Raw genomic sequence first — 17,178 nt, forward strand, 5'->3', positions numbered from 1 at the left:
CAGCTGATACATTCGCTCAGAAATAGCTACTTTTTGAGCGAGAGGCAAATCCATGAACTTCAAAAGTACCTCACACTCTGACATGCTCAGAGTACTAATATCTGCCAATTTGATAAACATGATGAAGGTTGTTTCGGTGTCACTTCGAAGGTCTGGTCAAAATCAAAACTTTTTGGCGGAGTCACGAAGGAAGGTATATCAAGGTGATATATATTTTTTTATCTATGGAAGGGACGCCGGAATCGTCTTTTAAATAACTTACGCAATTTTCTGCGACTCTAATTAGTTGCTACTTGTAAAAAATGGTCTTTATATAAAACTGACATCATCGTAGGTAACGCGAAATCCAATGCTCTCATTGGTTCAGGGATTTACAGGATTTACAGCTTGCATACTTCTGTCTCATTAAGACTTTTAACCATAACTTACGTAATGGTACAGTTTAAATTGTATTAAACCTTTGGTTCCCTAGCCCCACTCCTTCCTGCCTTTTCCAAACCCTATTATTCTCTTATGGTTACGCAAACTCTCCAAATGATTGTGAAGTGGTGTTTTCAATAACAACCTTTCACCCGAGTATGCTCAGGGTACACCCAAACCTTTTGTTCAATGTTATGATTTTTTTTTTGTATAGTGGTTATTGATCTCGCTTCCAAACTCTAGTGCATATTTCTGTCTTATTAAGCCCTTCCCTCTCATTGGCCCATTTCAAATCAAACTTACAACACTCTCGTGCATATTTCTGTCTCATTAAGCCCTCCCCTCTCATTGGCTCATTTCAAATCAAACTCTCTTGTGCACATTGTTAGGGCTTGTTACCTGGGGGTCTAAAATTCATTTTGCAACGATGGATGCTGACGGTAACTGCACAAGCTGGATGATGTATGCATACATCAATTTTAATTTTAGTATCGCCGACAAAACCAGTCATGTAGCGTTGCTAGAAGGGCAACGTCAACGCTGCAATGAACTACATAGGATCTCGTTGGCCATCAAGAACAGGGAGTACGAAGAAGACGTCGACTACATAACCATCGAGTCGGCAATGGTACAGGCAGCATTTGTTTCCAACACTGCTTACTTCAACTACCTGGAGAGCTTGCCAAAGGGTTTCGAAAAAAGGAGGCAGATTCGCAGCGCCCTCAACCCTTCGCCAGGCTCTAAATCAGGTTGGTTAAAGTACGTACGTGCCTTAGCAGAACATTCAAGATCTAAATGTAGGAGAGAAGAGGCTGAACGTAGGAGAGAAGAGGCTGAACGGAGAGAGTTAGCCAGGAATTTCGCCATGAAGTATGGGCTGCCGAAGCATTTTTAGGCATGCAAAACCGGCTCTTTTAAGAGCCACCACCATTTCAAAAGAGAGATTTAATCACTGTCTGTTATACACAGGTTAAACTATATAAAAATAAAAATGCGTTTACTTTTTAATTTTTATTTATACCTTTTTTTTTTCTTTTCTTTTTTATAATTTTTATAATTTTTATAAATTTTATATATATATATATATATATATATATAAAATATCAAATAATAAACCACAAGGGAAACTGACTGGGAACATTTTTTTTAAATGATTTTGGATTGAACAAAGAAAATTGACTAAGGCGGGATTTGAACCAACGACCTCCGGTTTAACGTGCCGGCGCTCTACCAACTGAGCTATCTAGCCCTATGTTGGTGGTCTCCCAATTTTGTCAATATCTTTGTTCGGGGGTGCCTGTCAGAAGCCATTAAACCGCAAACTGCCGTGTAGCCAGGGATCACACCCGGGTAACGATACAACCTGGGAAGCGGCAGACAGGGGATCACCTTAAGGGGATGCGACTTTTTTATATCAGATATCAAATAATAAACCACAAGGGAAACTGACTGGGAACATTTTTTTTAAATGATTTTGGATTGAACAAAGAAAATTGACTAGAGCGGGATTTGAACCAACGACCTCCGGTTTAACGTGCCGGCGCTCTACCAACTGAGCTATCTAGCCCTATGTTGGTGGTCTCCCAATTTTGTCAATATCTTTGTTCGGGGGTGCCTGTCAGAAGCCATTAAACCGCAAACTGCCGTGTAGCCAGGGATCACACCCGGGTAACGATACAACCTGGGAAGCGGCAGACAGGGGATCACCTTAAGGGGATGCGACTTTTTTATATCAGATATCAAATAATAAACCACAAGGGAAACTGACTGGGAACATTTTTTTTAAATGATTTTGGATTGAACAAAGAAAATTGACTAGAGCGGGATTTGAACCAACGACCTCCGGTTTAACGTGCCGGCGCTCTACCAACTGAGCTATCTAGCCCTATGTTGGTGGTCTCCCAATTTTGTCAATATCTTTGTTCGGGGGTGCCTGTCAGAAGCCATTAAACCGCAAACTGCCGTGTAGCCAGGGATCACACCCGGGTAACGATACAACCTGGGAAGCGGCAGACAGGGGATCACCTTAAGGGGATGCGACTTTTTTATATCAGATATCAAATAATAAACCACAAGGGAAACTGACTGGGAACATTTTTTTTAAATTTATATATATATATAAATATATAATATATCAAATAATAAACCACAAGGGAAACTGACTGGGAACATTTTTAAATGATTTAGGATTGAACAAAGAAAAATTTACTAGAGCGGGATTTGAACCAACGACCTCCGGTTTAACGTGCCGGCGCTCTACCAACTGAGCTATCTAGCCCTATGTTGGTGGTCTCCCAATTTTGTCAATATCTTTGTTCGTGGGTGCCTGTCAGAAGCCATTAAACCGCAAACTGCCGTGTAGCCAGGGATCACACCCGGGTAACGATACAACCTGGGAAGCGGCAGACAGGGGATCACCTTAAGGGGATGCGACTTTTTATATCAGATATCAAATAATAAACCACAAGGGAAACTGACTGGGAACATTTTTAAATGATTTTGGATTGAACAAAGAAAAATTGACTAGAGCGGGATTTGAACCAACGACCTCCGGTTTAACGTGCCGGCGCTCTACCAACTGAGCTATCTAGCCCTATGTTGGTGGTCTCCCAATTTTGTCAATATCTTTGTTCGTGGGTGCCTGTCAGAAGCCATTAAACCGCAAACTGCCGTGTAGCCAGGGATCACACCCGGGTAACGATACAACCTGGGAAGCGGCAGACAGGGGATCACCTTAAGGGGATGCGACGTTTTATATCAGATATCAAATAATAAACCACAAGGGAAACTGACTGGGAACATTTTTAAATGATTTTGGATTGAACAAAGAAAAATTGACTAGAGCGGGATTTGAACCAACGACCTCCGGTTTAACGTGCCGGCGCTCTACCAACTGAGCTATCTAGCCCTATGTTGGTGGTCTCCCAATTTTGTCAATATCTTTGTTCGTGGGTGCCTGTCAGAAGCCATTAAACCGCAAACTGCCGTGTAGCCAGGGATCACACCCGGGTAACGATACAACCTGGGAAGCGGCAGACAGGGGATCACCTTAAGGGGATGCGACTTTTTATATCAGATATCAAATAATAAACCACAAGGGAAACTGACTGGGAACATTTTTAAATGATTTTGGATTGAACAAAGAAAAATTGACTAGAGCGGGATTTGAACCAACGACCTCCGGTTTAACGTGCCGGCGCTCTACCAACTGAGCTATCTAGCCCTATGTTGGTGATATCTGATATAAAAAGTCGCATCCCCTTAAGGTGATCCCCTGTCTGCCGCTTCCCAGGTTGTATCGTTACCCGGGTGTGATCCCTGGCTACACGGCAGTTTGCGGTTTAATGGCTTCTGACAGGCACCCACGAACAAAGATATTGACAAAATTGGGAGACCACCAACATAGGGCTAGATAGCTCAGTTGGTAGAGCGCCGGCACGTTAAACCGGAGGTCGTTGGTTCAAATCCCGCTCTAGTCAATTTTTCTTTGTTCAATCCAAAATCATTTAAAAATGTTCCCAGTCAGTTTCCCTTGTGGTTTATTATTTGATATCTGATATAAAAAGTCGCATCCCCTTAAGGTGATCCCCTGTCTGCCGCTTCCCAGGTTGTATCGTTACCCGGGTGTGATCCCTGGCTACACGGCAGTTTGCGGTTTAATGGCTTCTGACAGGCACCCACGAACAAAGATATTGACAAAATTGGGAGACCACCAACATAGGGCTAGATAGCTCAGTTGGTAGAGCGCCGGCACGTTAAACCGGAGGTCGTTGGTTCAAATCCCGCTCTAGTCAATTTTTCTTTGTTCAATCCAAAATCATTTATATATATATATATATAATATATCAAATAATAAACAGGGTAGATGGCCTTAGCTTTCGATCCAATCTGGACCTTCTTCAGAGGCATAAAACAAGTACAAACAAATACATATCCATTTATAGAAAAAGAGAGGGGGAAAGGGATTGAGGAAAGGATCCAGAAAGAAGCGTGAAAATGACAGCCAATCAAAGTTCCTATTTCAGAAACAATAATGGTGGCTATGAACCAATAGGAGTGAAGTGGCGAGAACAAAGGATGTTTAGAATGAAAGGAAGGGTTACTGGACCATAAAAGTGGTAAATGTATTGTTCGACAACAATGCAGGGAGACATGAAAGGGTAGGATTAGAGAGCAAGTTGCATCATGATGCAACTAACAATGGTCAATTAATAAGAATAGCAAGATCAAAGGTATGATGATTTTAAAAATAGGTATGAGGGACCTGTGGAAAAAAAGGGAGGGGGGGGGGTTACTTACATCAGATAGTTACAGTGATGAATTTATAAAAACAACTTTAAACTAGGTTAATTTATACTTTATGTACAGAATATATACAACATATAAGTTCTTAGGCAGAAGTGAAGTGGAGGGTAATGAGAAGTTATTTAACACCAGTGTTTATGTTAAGTCCAAAGGGTTTGACTGTCTTGAGTTGGTGAATCCAGTGTGATTCTCTATTCTTGCGGTGTGTGTCATCACCATTGCAAGCTTCAATCACCAGAAGTTCAACATCAATGACACTATGATTGGGGCTGTTGAAGTGGATAGAGACTGGGTACGGTTTCTTAGTCTTTATGGCAGAGACATGATTCGCAAAGCGAAGACTAAGTTTGGTCTTAGTCTCTCCCACATATTGTAGCCCACATCTCTTACATGATATGACATAGACTACATTAGACGTGCTGCATTCAGAGTCGGTCTTGATGTTGTATGAAGAGCCAGTGGTATGACTCTTCACCTTAAGTGAGGGCTTAATGTGCAGACACGTTTTGCATTTGGAACGGGTACATTTGTGACAGCCCAGTATATCTGTCGGGGGTTGTGTTTGGACTGTACCTGGGGGAAGTTTGGCCCTGACTAGTATGCCACCAAGGTTCTTAGGGCGGCGGAATGCAACCATGGGAACCTCAGTGATTGCTGAGTGTAACCTGCTGGAGGAGTGAAGTATAGGCATGTTATTATTGAGAATTGAGGGAAGTTGGGGTAGTTTGGGGTGGAAGGTGGTGACCAAAGCAACTCTATTGGTAGGAGCTTTTTTAGCTCCCGTGTTAGTCAACAGAGTATGACGAGGTACGTTGAGAGCCCTGTTGATAGCAAGTTTGACCCTACGTTCGCTGTGTCCCCTAGATACAAGGTGTTTCCTTAGCTCTGATGAGCGCCTCTTGTACAGGGTATCTGTGGAACAGATACGCCTGATACGTAAGGCCTGACTGTAAGCAATTGCCTTCTTACAGTGACTAGGGTGACAGCTATTGGAGAGAAGGTACTGGTGGGTGTCGGTGGGTTTACTGTAAACATCTGTGACAAGGCCATTAGGAGACTTGGTTATTGTCACATATATATATATATATATATCAAATAATAAACCACAAGGGAATATATATATATATATATTTTTTTTTTTTTTTTTTTGGTTTTTGTTTTTTCTTCTGCATATTTCTGTCTCATTAAGCCATTCCCTCTCATTGGCCCATTTCAAATCAATCTCACAACACTCTCGTGCATATTTCTGTCTCATTAAGCCCTCCCCTCTCATTGGCCCATTTCAAATCAAACTCACAACACTCTCGTGCATGTTTCTGTCTCATTAAGCCCTCCCCTCTCATTGGCCCATCGTTTGACCTCATCCATAGTCATATGACCTCCCTTATCATTATTCGTTTATGCACATATTCATGCCTTATGAATAATATAACAATAGATTGTCTCATTAAGACTCATGCCATCCTTTGTTATGCTAATTTAAGCCTTTAATCCTATTGTATTTATGAATATATGAATAATATACCAATAGATTGTCTAGTTAAGACCCAACACACTACTGACGAGTAATGGGGAGAGGTTGAAGGTATATAAAACATTGTTAAAAACGGCTCACTCTTATAAGTGACATAGTATATGAGAAAGAAGAAATTTTCTACGAATTTGATTTCGAGACCTCAAGTTTAGAATTTGAGGTCTCGAAATCAACCATCTAAACGCACACAACTTCGTGAGACAATGGTGTTTTTTTCTTCCATTATTATTTCGCAAATTCGATGACCGATTGAGCTCAAATTTTCACAGGTTTGTTATTTTATGTGTATGTTGAGATACACCAACTGTGAAGGCTAGTCTTTGACAATTACCAATAGTGTCCACTGCCTTTAATTCCACAATTGATGTAAAAACAGAGTCGAGAAGTAAGAGAGGGGCTAATTACAAAACTCGATCTTTGCGATATAAGAACGTTGACGTAATAATAAGTAGTGTAATTCACCTTGAGAAACTCCTTTCTGAATATTGCGACCAAGGGGTCACATTCAGCCCTCAATGAAACAGTATTATAGCTCAATAGGTATTGGGTAACCTACTACTAATCGTATTGTGAACATTGCAATAAACTCATAGACAAAACAATCTACTTTGGAAAGATGTTAAGTGGAAGTTTCGTGAAAGCTAAACAAAACGTCTTATTATTCGCTTCAGGGTGAAATGGTTCGATGATGAAAAATACAAATTAGTATGTTTTGGGCCTTCTTGAATTGCAAGAAGATAATGAAAGAAAAAACACCCTTGTTGAAATGCTAATTTGCTATAGGTCTAAATATGGAATTTCGACTTTTTGAAAATTTTGACCGAAATTTTGAAGGAGTACACACATGGGGTGTTTACAAGCAGACTGTTTAGAACAGTCCGATGTCACGATGCATGGTTTAAAAATACAACCTCTGAGAACCATGCAAGGAGTTTTAAAAGTAACCGACGTTGCTCATAATATAACTTTAGCAAACGCTCTGTTTTGAGCAAACGCTCTGTTTTGAGCAAGTTGCAACATAAATGAGAGGCCAATTTCGGTCCAAATGGGCGCAACACAATAAGCAGACTACTCTGACATCCCTGCGTTTTTTGACGCAAGTGGTTTCAACCCTCTCAATATAAGGCTCTGGCAAATGCCAATTAAGAAGAACAGTTTGCTCATTATGTAGCTGTCCGAAGTAATCATGATAATGCCTTGCAACAAGCTTGAACCAACACGGGCAGTAATTTTGTTATTCGAGAGGAAGAAAACACATTTTCCCCGGAAGCCTTAAAAATTGAACCTGGAGGCTACACATCAAATCAAATCATTGCTAATTTTGCTATTAGTTGGTAGGCGTGCAAGCACATCTGTTTGTAAAAATCTATTTTTTGTTTTCTTTTAATTTAAAGTTAACGAAAACGAGGACGATTTGTAACCAGCCTTTTTCACAGAACAAAAGTATATTCGAGCAATTTTAAATAAACCAGCCTGGACAATATTTGTCTGATTGAATCCTTTTACACGAGGAAGACCTATAGTAATGGAGAGCTTGTATAGCCCCTGTGTCTAGTATATTACTAGTCTGATTGAAGTGACCTTGACACTTCAAGAAAGAAAACAAATCGATCTAAATCAATTCTGATACAAAAGCTTTTATTTTGACAAAATACCACTTCCAGGTGACTTTATTACAGTATAGCGCATTCTACAATAACCGTCTCAGTACGGTTTTACATTAGCGCTCTGGTCATTTGGCCAATAACATCCCTTTAAACTTCTCAGTCCCCTGGGGAATACGGCTCCGGTTGCCTTTTTAAAATCAATATCAACCTCTACCCTCACAGACAGGTACCCATTTATGTTCTCCCTATAATCACGCAATATGGCCGCCCATTTTTTCTGCTACCCTGTGAAATACGCTAAGGCTTAAGCAATTTTTTCTGCTACAGTAAGCACGCAAATTTGCTTACCGTTAAGCAGCGCTATGAAATTGGACCCAGAACTTGAATTCGATGTGTGATGGGCCCATACCCAACTTACACTGCTCTAGAATGCAAAGGTCGTCGGTTCGAATCCCACCCGAGTAAAATGCCTGTGATTTTTTCACAGGACTCGGGGAAGTACTGTGTATACAGTGCTACATACATCGGTGTATATGGGTAAAAAAAAATTCATATTCTTTATCCCCGATGCAAATTTAACATCTGTTAAACAACTTACACATGATCCTCGATATTCTGCATGCACGGTGTACACGAATACCATGGTGCTATAAATACAAACACATCATACGAAACGCCTGATCTTAGGTTCGAAGTATATGAATCACAATAGACCTTAGGACTGATGACGTCATTGTTAACCACTTCGCAGAAGGATGGCAAACCAATGTACCTCTTCTAAAACTATCGGAAAAGCAGTTACAGCAGCAACGCAGTACATAAACTGTGACGTCATCAATGCAGAGGTAAAGCGTAATGCAAGCTGTGGTGGTGACCATGGTGTTTCGTACTCCTTAAAGGAACTTGTTGCTTTGGATCGGTCGAGTTGGTCTTTGAAAAGCGTTTGTGACTGTTTGTTATACAATACATCTGGTTAGAAAGATGTTTTAAAAGTAGAATACTATGATCCACATAATTAATGTGGATCGAAATTGCGTCGTTTTCCTTTTACTTTGCGGACTATCGGTCGGCCATTTATGGGAGTCAATTGACTCCCAGAAAAGGCAGACCGAGGTAAAAGGAAAACCACAATTTTGAGTGATACTTGTGTGGATCATTATATTCTACTTTTAAAATATCTTGACACATAATATGCATTTTAAAACAAACGGTTACAACGCTTTTCAAAGACCAACTCGTCTAATCCAAGGCAACGTGTTCCTTTAAAGACAGTGGACACTATTGGTAATTGTCATAGACTAGTCTCAACAATATGCATAAAATAACAAACCTGTGAAAATTTGAGCTCAATCGGTCGTCGAATTTGCAAGATAAAAGAAAAACACCCTTGTTCACGACGTTATGTGCTTTCTGATGCTTGATTTCGAGACCTCAAATTTTTAACTTGAGGTATCAAAATCAAACTAATAAGAAAATTACTTCTTTCTCGAAAATTACGTCACTTCAGAGGGAGCTGTTTTCACAATGTTTTACATCACCAACCTCTCCCCATTACTTGTAAGCAAGAAAGGTTTTATGATGATAATTATTTTGAGTAATTACCAATAGTGTCCACTGCCTTTAAATGGTGTTTCGTACATCCAAAATAGTGTTTCGTACATCCAAAATAGTGTTTCGTACATCATCCAAAAGGGCAAATGACACATGAGGAAAGGCAGCAATGGCAATCTTTGATATCAATACACCGATTGCGCTACCAATGGCAATCTTTTATATCAATACCATGAGGCGAAGCAGCAATGGCAATCTTTGATTTCAATACACCGATTGCGCTACCAATGTTTACATGTGATCACGTGACCTATAGTGGGTGTATAAAAACAAAGCTACACAGTAAAGGCTAGGAAGACTCGTATACCGATGGACCATAATCGGCCGTATTTTCGACAAATAACACTTTTAACTATTAAAACGAAGCCCTGTTTTATGAAGTTGAATGTCGTACTGACATTGATTTAAGTCACATTTGCTGTTTGATATTTCCAGTATTCTATTATAAAAGAGGTTTCTTTTGGGAGTATGGTTAGACTACGTAAATTACTGAGGTTTGAGCGAGCTCACGCGCCGTGGATTTTGCGATGTGCACGGCGTGAAGTCGTGCTGTGATAAAGTAAACCGACTCATACCTGACAGCTACCCCTTCAAATCAATTAATTTGAGGATGAAAATCAAGGTATTTTCAGTATTTTCAAGAGAAATTTGTACGTAAAAAATGGCTTTAACAAGAAAAAAAACTAGTCACAAAAATACGGCAAATTTTCCCGTTTTCCGCTTGCTGCCATATTCTTTGATGTCATCGTCACCCGTGCCGGAAAACCATGCTGTCCAATAGTGATATTTTCGTAATGGGAGTTTTGGATTAACAGTGGAAATCGCTGTACCCTGACTGGACTAGGTACGATCCGGTCTCGCTTTTAACATTTCTAGGTAGAATATGATATAATCTATCCATACAATGTAATTGGGGACCGTTGCCGACATTCATAACGGGAACATTTGTCGTGTTTTTGTGACTTGTTTTCTGTGTTTTTGAAGCCATTTTTTTACGTTCAAATTTCTCTTTTTAAAATTTGAGTTGCACCGATTTTGTTTGTACATAACGAAAGATATTCTCTTCGTTTCAATATACTTCACATTATTTTGGTTGAGACTTTTAAGAATAGGCTGAAAATGACCGAATTCCAGAAGCCCTTTTGACTAATTAATATTCACACAGAGGTCACGCACGAAAAACCAAGCATACTCTGCAGATAAGTCACAAAGGAGATTAGCGGGTAGACTGGTGTTTGTTTACTTTATAGGTCACGTGACGCTCGGAGCGCAATCGGTCTTTGTTGCACTGCTCCATACAGCATTTCTCACAGGAATGGTCATAAATAACAATTTACCTAATGAGCAGGACAGTTGCACCCATTACCAGCAATTTCTATAAAGCTGGAAACGACTGAACAGTGGGAACAATAACGGGAACGGAAGATCACGTGATTATTAGAGCCACTTTGTGGTTCTAACTATCACGCGACTCTACGTTTTTTTATTTTACAAAATGTTCAAAAACGGCTAAATTTGATGTTTTTTTTATTTATTTTCTTTCTCCATCCCGGGAAGACCTTAGAAGTCATATCTAAGTATATTTTGTAGCCTAAATAGCCCAATTCAGCCGGTGTGCCCCTTTATTAGTGTTTTGGTTAAAAAGACAAGTGGTATACGAAGGTCCGTCTCGGTGCAGTACCGGTAATTCAGGGGGAGGTGGGCGGGCTTCCCCTGGACAAAATCTCTAAACATTTCGTGGAATAACATTAATAATTTAAAGGGGCGTTTAATAAAGGCAAAATTACTTTATGATTGATTATTGCAACAGCTTCGTTAGTATTTGATCCGACCAACGTGTATGAAAGATTCATGGAACTAAAGCACGTGTTGACGTATACGGAAAAGTACTTGTTTGGAAGAGCTAAACTCGGTATGTCATTGTAACAGTGTTCAGTGCAGCTAGTATAGGCCTTCTACTCAGTATGCAACGTTAGAAAAGAGATTTCCGATGTGTAGGCCTTATATTAATTATCACTAAATCGGACGCGTAAAACGCATGCAGATTTGACACAAAACTGAAGATGGAAAAAGAACCAAACATGATAAGACATTATTATATTTCGAAAAAGGAGGAATTATAATTATTTGTCCTTAATATTTGCATTACAAAAACGTCTGTTCTCCATCTTTAATAGATAATAGTTAAACTGATACGTACATTTTTTTGATTACAAAGAAAAATTCAAATTTATTTCATTTAGACATATCATTTCAGATTTTTCCATAATGACCCATAACGGTGGCAAAAGTCAGCCCATTAGTTACAACGACCAGCTATACAGCACTGACTTTGCCGCATAATGCGTCGAAGTTCAGTGAGGCATAACCAGCCTCCGAGAAAATGCCGTCACATCAATCTCCAATGACCATCCCAGTCATTTATAACATGTATGCAATTAATTTGTTTCCTTTATTTATAACACTTTTATTTAAACTGTAACTCAAAGTCAATTGTTGATGAATTCTTAATACTTTTTTTTAAATTCATACATTGTACATAAATTTCACGGAGGGTGGACTGCAAAGGGTCACGGATGATGTGAGTGGCAGCATCTTCAATCATTGTCATTGTTGCAATCGAAGGTTCCCCATTGAGAGTGTGACAGCAGATGTATCATCTGCTGTCAAGAGTGACCACATAAACACCAAGTCAGCGCAGATGAATCCCCCCCCAAAAAAAAAAAACGAAAAAAAAACCAAAAAAAAAACACACGTCACATTGCGAGCCTAAGCAATTAAAAGAAACTGCCCATATGTAAAATATTGTGCGAACTTCGTTTCCATCACTGTGGCGAATATTCTTGCGAATATGAATATTTAAAATTCGCGATGAATTCGCCCCAAAATTGCGATTGGATAGTTAGTATTTTCGGGTCGTTCCTCAACCTCTCCTTACCAATATCTAATACGCACCGTTTACCAACGTAACCAATGGCTTCCAATGCTTACGAAAATCGATGGCGAGTGACCGTCTTCATCACAACACTCGCTGAAAATTATGGAAGCGCTTCGTATTGCTGCTCTCACAGAAAGGCGAATGTTCTTGCGAAGATGAATATTTGAATTTCGCGGTGAATTTGTCAATGTACATGAACGACATTCGTGTGTTGCATGCCTATTTCCGACAGTTTCCGGTTCCGTTCGTGCGCATGTGCGCATAGTCTTGGTGCAACACGTTCTGGTTTTCCTTTCACACACAACGCGGCCAACTCACCGACAGCGCCTGCATCGCCCGTAACAAGAAACGTCTTGCATCAAGACTAGCGCGGAGTATCCGTTCACAACCGGTTATAAACACTGGTCATTATCAAAGGTTTAAACGCGCACTCCACCAATGGGAATAGCAAAACTGTCTGAGGTATTTATGGATAGCCATGAGTGCAACGGTTCATTCTAATGCTATACTCTCACACTTGTGCGAATATGAATATTTGAAATTCGCCCAATAGTTGCGTTTTGATAGTGAATATGTTCTCAGTCGTCCTTAAACCTCTCCTTACCAATATCTTACGCAAAATACGCAATGGCCTACCATTGCTTACGGAAATCGATGGCGAATTTAAACCGTCTTCACGACATTCGCTTAAAATTAGGAAGCGCTTCGCATTGCCCCTCACAGAGTGGCGAATGTTCTTGCGGAGATGACCATTTGAATTTCGCGTCCAAAATGGCGGTTGGATTGTGAATATTTTCATCTCGGTCTCAGCCCTCGATCGTCTTCGGTCGGCTCTCTTCTTTCCAAATCTTACGAATGTATCACGAATGCTTACCAACGCTTGCCAATGCCTTAAGATTGTATAATACCATTCGCATTGCAAACAGGGCGGATCCAGGATTTTCCAAACGGATGGCGTGATTTTGTTTTCAGAATAAAAGAACGCGTCAGGCAGGTGAAGGAACAAACAAGCCTGCAATCCCTGTTAACGTTCCCTGCTAACGTTCCCTGCTATCTCGTGAAATAAGCTTGACGTATTTAAAGTGCGGAATTCTCTGCTTCCGTAAACGCCGATTCTTTGCTTACAAAGTAAAGCCTTGAAGTTGGGCCCTGGAGGTTCGTTTACAACATTGCACATTTGTGAAGACAAAATCCTGTGTAGGAACTTTTTGTATCACCTGGTATTGAGCATTCTGACAACCCGGGCTATTTTATTTTGTTTTGGATATACTTTATTTGTCTATACGTGATCAGAGTGCTTTTTTAATATTACATTATATCCAGTCAGACTGACTGTAAACCGTTTTCCTGACAAAAACTTAGGCATATACTTTTCTCATTTTGAACTATTCCTAACTCTCCTAACTGGATCATTTAACATTGCTTTGTTCTTTAACATGATAAATCAAATGATGCATGGTCTACGTTGACGCAGTAACATTCTCCAATCAGTATAGGGCGATATTCTAGAGGGTATTCTGTATTGGAAAATGATAATATTCAAGTAAGAATTGTGTTTAATTACAGTCTGCATGGTGTCAATTTCATTCGAACTACGTGTTCCATCAGATCATCACACATTATTAACCACATGTGCACTGCCTGTGCGACAGGAGACTCTGTCCCCCGGAGATTCAGTGCCCCCCCCTATTATGGCAAACTGTGTACAAACGTCTTCTGATAGCGCCCTCTTTTGAATCCTCTTCTAGAGAGCTTTCGTAAGGCGACGGGAGAAGCGAGGAGACGGTAAAACATTCTGAGCGTGTTTTTTTCCCTTCAGGGAAGATGAGGTCATTAGCATCAAGTTTTACCTACTTTCTCACGTGGTGCAGTTCCAACTAAGCATACACTCAGTGGTGGTGTGAATAAAAACGGAAGACCTTATGTAGGCCTAGTTGTATGTAAGATACAAGTAGAGGGCACTCTTGACACTATGCTAGGTTGGTTGCCATGTGAGCAAGAAAGCAAACCACGCCAATTTATGCTTAGTGGCCTTATCTTTCATGGGAAAAAAATACCCTACAAGGGATTACTAATTAAAGGGTGCGTTCGTTTAGCTTCCCTGGGTCGACCCCAGTCTGACCCGGTTCGAACAGCTTTGACGGGGCTCACCCGGGTCAGCCCGAAGTGCCCTGCTTGTGGAGTGGGTCACTTCGGGGTGACCTGTGGTGCATGCCGTCACCGCGAGAGGGCGAGTGTGATCGTTCGATTAGCTCTTGTCAGGGCCTCCCCGATTGAGCACCGCGGGGTCAAACTGAAGTAGTAGTCTCCGGTGTGCAAAGATTGGGAACGATCTTTGGTGAAACAACGTATGGTCTCAACGCCAACGTAGTGTCGTCGTTTGTACACGTTGTTATGTTGGGGATCGCTGCAGTGAACTGTGGTAGACTTGATTCAAGCCCCGACGTCAACATGTAGCTAGTGTGGCATATTCATGGTTTTGACATCACCTTGCACCTATAATTTGTAATTATATACCACATTAATGAGGATTCTATGTATATAGAATCCTCTAATCCGATTTGTTAAAAATGGAGTCATGGAAATAGCTGTGCCCCCTTTTTCTATGAAAATTACGTCATTAGTAAACTGTGCCCGGGCATAGTCAATCGACTTTAAGTACAATAATGCACATTAATTAGGTAAAAACATTTTAAAATACAGCAATGAGCAATATTAATAAATACAGGAAGAACAAAACCCTGCTGGAGCCCTAAGGATTGCCTAAGAGAAACACAATTCCCGTATAGGGGCTCTCCTCTCCAGCTGATCCCAAAGAGATCCTCGTATGCACAATTAATTTATGGCATTTCCTTCCACGTTTATTATGTAACGTCAAATTCTTGTCAGAATTATCAGTTTTTGTCATGAATGAATGACGAAACGAGATAGTTGAATGAATGACGAAACGAGATAGTGTTTGTGTCAAATTACACACATTTATGCTGCCTTTGAAGACAGAAACTTCTTTTGGTAACGTCGCACCACGAGTCTTGTCAGTGAAATAACAGCGGCCTAAGCTAAAAAATAAAATAAGTTTAGCAATAGAGTAATGCTTTGAAATGTACCTATGTCGTTAATAAATCGACTTTGTCATTGATCAAGTGTTTTACTAGAATTTTAAGCGGCAAATAATAACCACTTAGACATTTTATAATGAGTATGTATAGGGTAGATGGCCTAGGCTTTCAATCCAAATCGGACCTTCTTCAGAGGCAGAAAACAAGTACAAACAAATACATATCCATTTATAGAAAAACGAGGGGACATGGAGTAAGGGAATGTAACGAACTGAAACTGTGCGCCCCGCCGGTGCGTTGGAGTGGCCCCGCCGGATCTTGGAGGACAACGCTCCCACGGCAGCTGGCTTGAACTTTTGGTGAACTGTTCTGTGATTGGACGAACTATCGATGATGTATAACATTGTATAACATAATTATAAGAGATTATCCAGGTGCGCGGACCGGATGCGTTGTTTTGGCGCCTTTTCTAGCAATGTATTGTGTATGATTAAGATGTGTGGACAGACCAAATGTTGAGTTCAGTGAGTGAGCATGGAATAAGTTGTTCTTCTCGAAGTATTAAATAAATCAGTGTGTTTCATATTGAACGGAATTTGAGTTCGTTTGTTTTCTGTCTGCGTTTGGCTACAGAGCAAACAAGGACCCTGGCAGTACGTTACAATGGTGGCAGCTAGTGGGATATTTTACTCAATTCAATGTTGAACACGGCTGAAGTATGACGACGAAATATTCATCATCGGCTGATATCGTGGACGCCATCTTTGGATTGATGAGTGACATTCGGGAGTTGGAAGCCTCCTTGGCACGGCAGATTTATGAGTCAGCTATTTCCACACCTGAGTATGGACAGAATCCTTGGGACACGAAACCAGTCGTTGATGCGTACCACAGAAGATGCTTCGAGAAGACGATTGCCAGATTAGAAGCGACGTGGAGTAGTGGTGACTTAGCCATCAGTGAGGATCAGAGTGCAGGTAAGCACCACGCAAACCCGTCCTGTGGTCCCGTGGCTGGCGCTGATGTTGGGCTTTGTTGTGTGGATATGGCGACCACAAGTAGGGAGGCCGTTGCGAGCGGTGAATGCCCTACTGTTGATGTGGTCCCTAGTCCCTCGATATTGCCCTGCATGGCGTTTGCCAGTGGGATTGCAGTTCGTGGTTGCGATGGATTTTCCAGCCCCGATCCAACTGCTTTGTCCCTCAACTTCTCGTCTACACTTCCACCGGTGTGGAAGGCTTCACCATCAACGCACACTGTTCCGCCGTTGTGGACGGCTCCGCCAGTGCAACTTGCCTCGCCGAAGCACACTGATCTCATCATCGACCAACAAACTGACAGGACACAGACTACGACATTGGACAATCAACTGCAGAACCATCATGTTCGGGTGACGGCAGCTCAGCTGGAGCGGCACTATCCACCAGCAAAAGCAGCCCCGCCGGAACGAAGGACGGCACCGCCGGACCCCCGGATGCATGATGCATCACAGAAGCTGAAGAAAGGATACGGACTGGTGCAGGACGCATCACAGAAGACAAGGCCGAGGAGAGTACAGGAAGTACTGCCGAAGACAGGATACCTGTTGGTGCGGGGAGCATCAACGGCTTGGTATCCGCCGGTGCAGGGAGAACCACTGAAGAAGGCCGCTGTAGACAGAGTATCCGAAGGTGCAGAGAGCACAGCAGAAGACAGGGGATCCGT

The sequence above is a fragment of the Asterias rubens genome, chromosome 6, assembly GCF_902459465.1.
Source record: "Asterias rubens chromosome 6, eAstRub1.3, whole genome shotgun sequence".
In the NCBI taxonomy this organism is placed as follows: Eukaryota; Metazoa; Echinodermata; class Asteroidea; order Forcipulatida; family Asteriidae; genus Asterias; species Asterias rubens.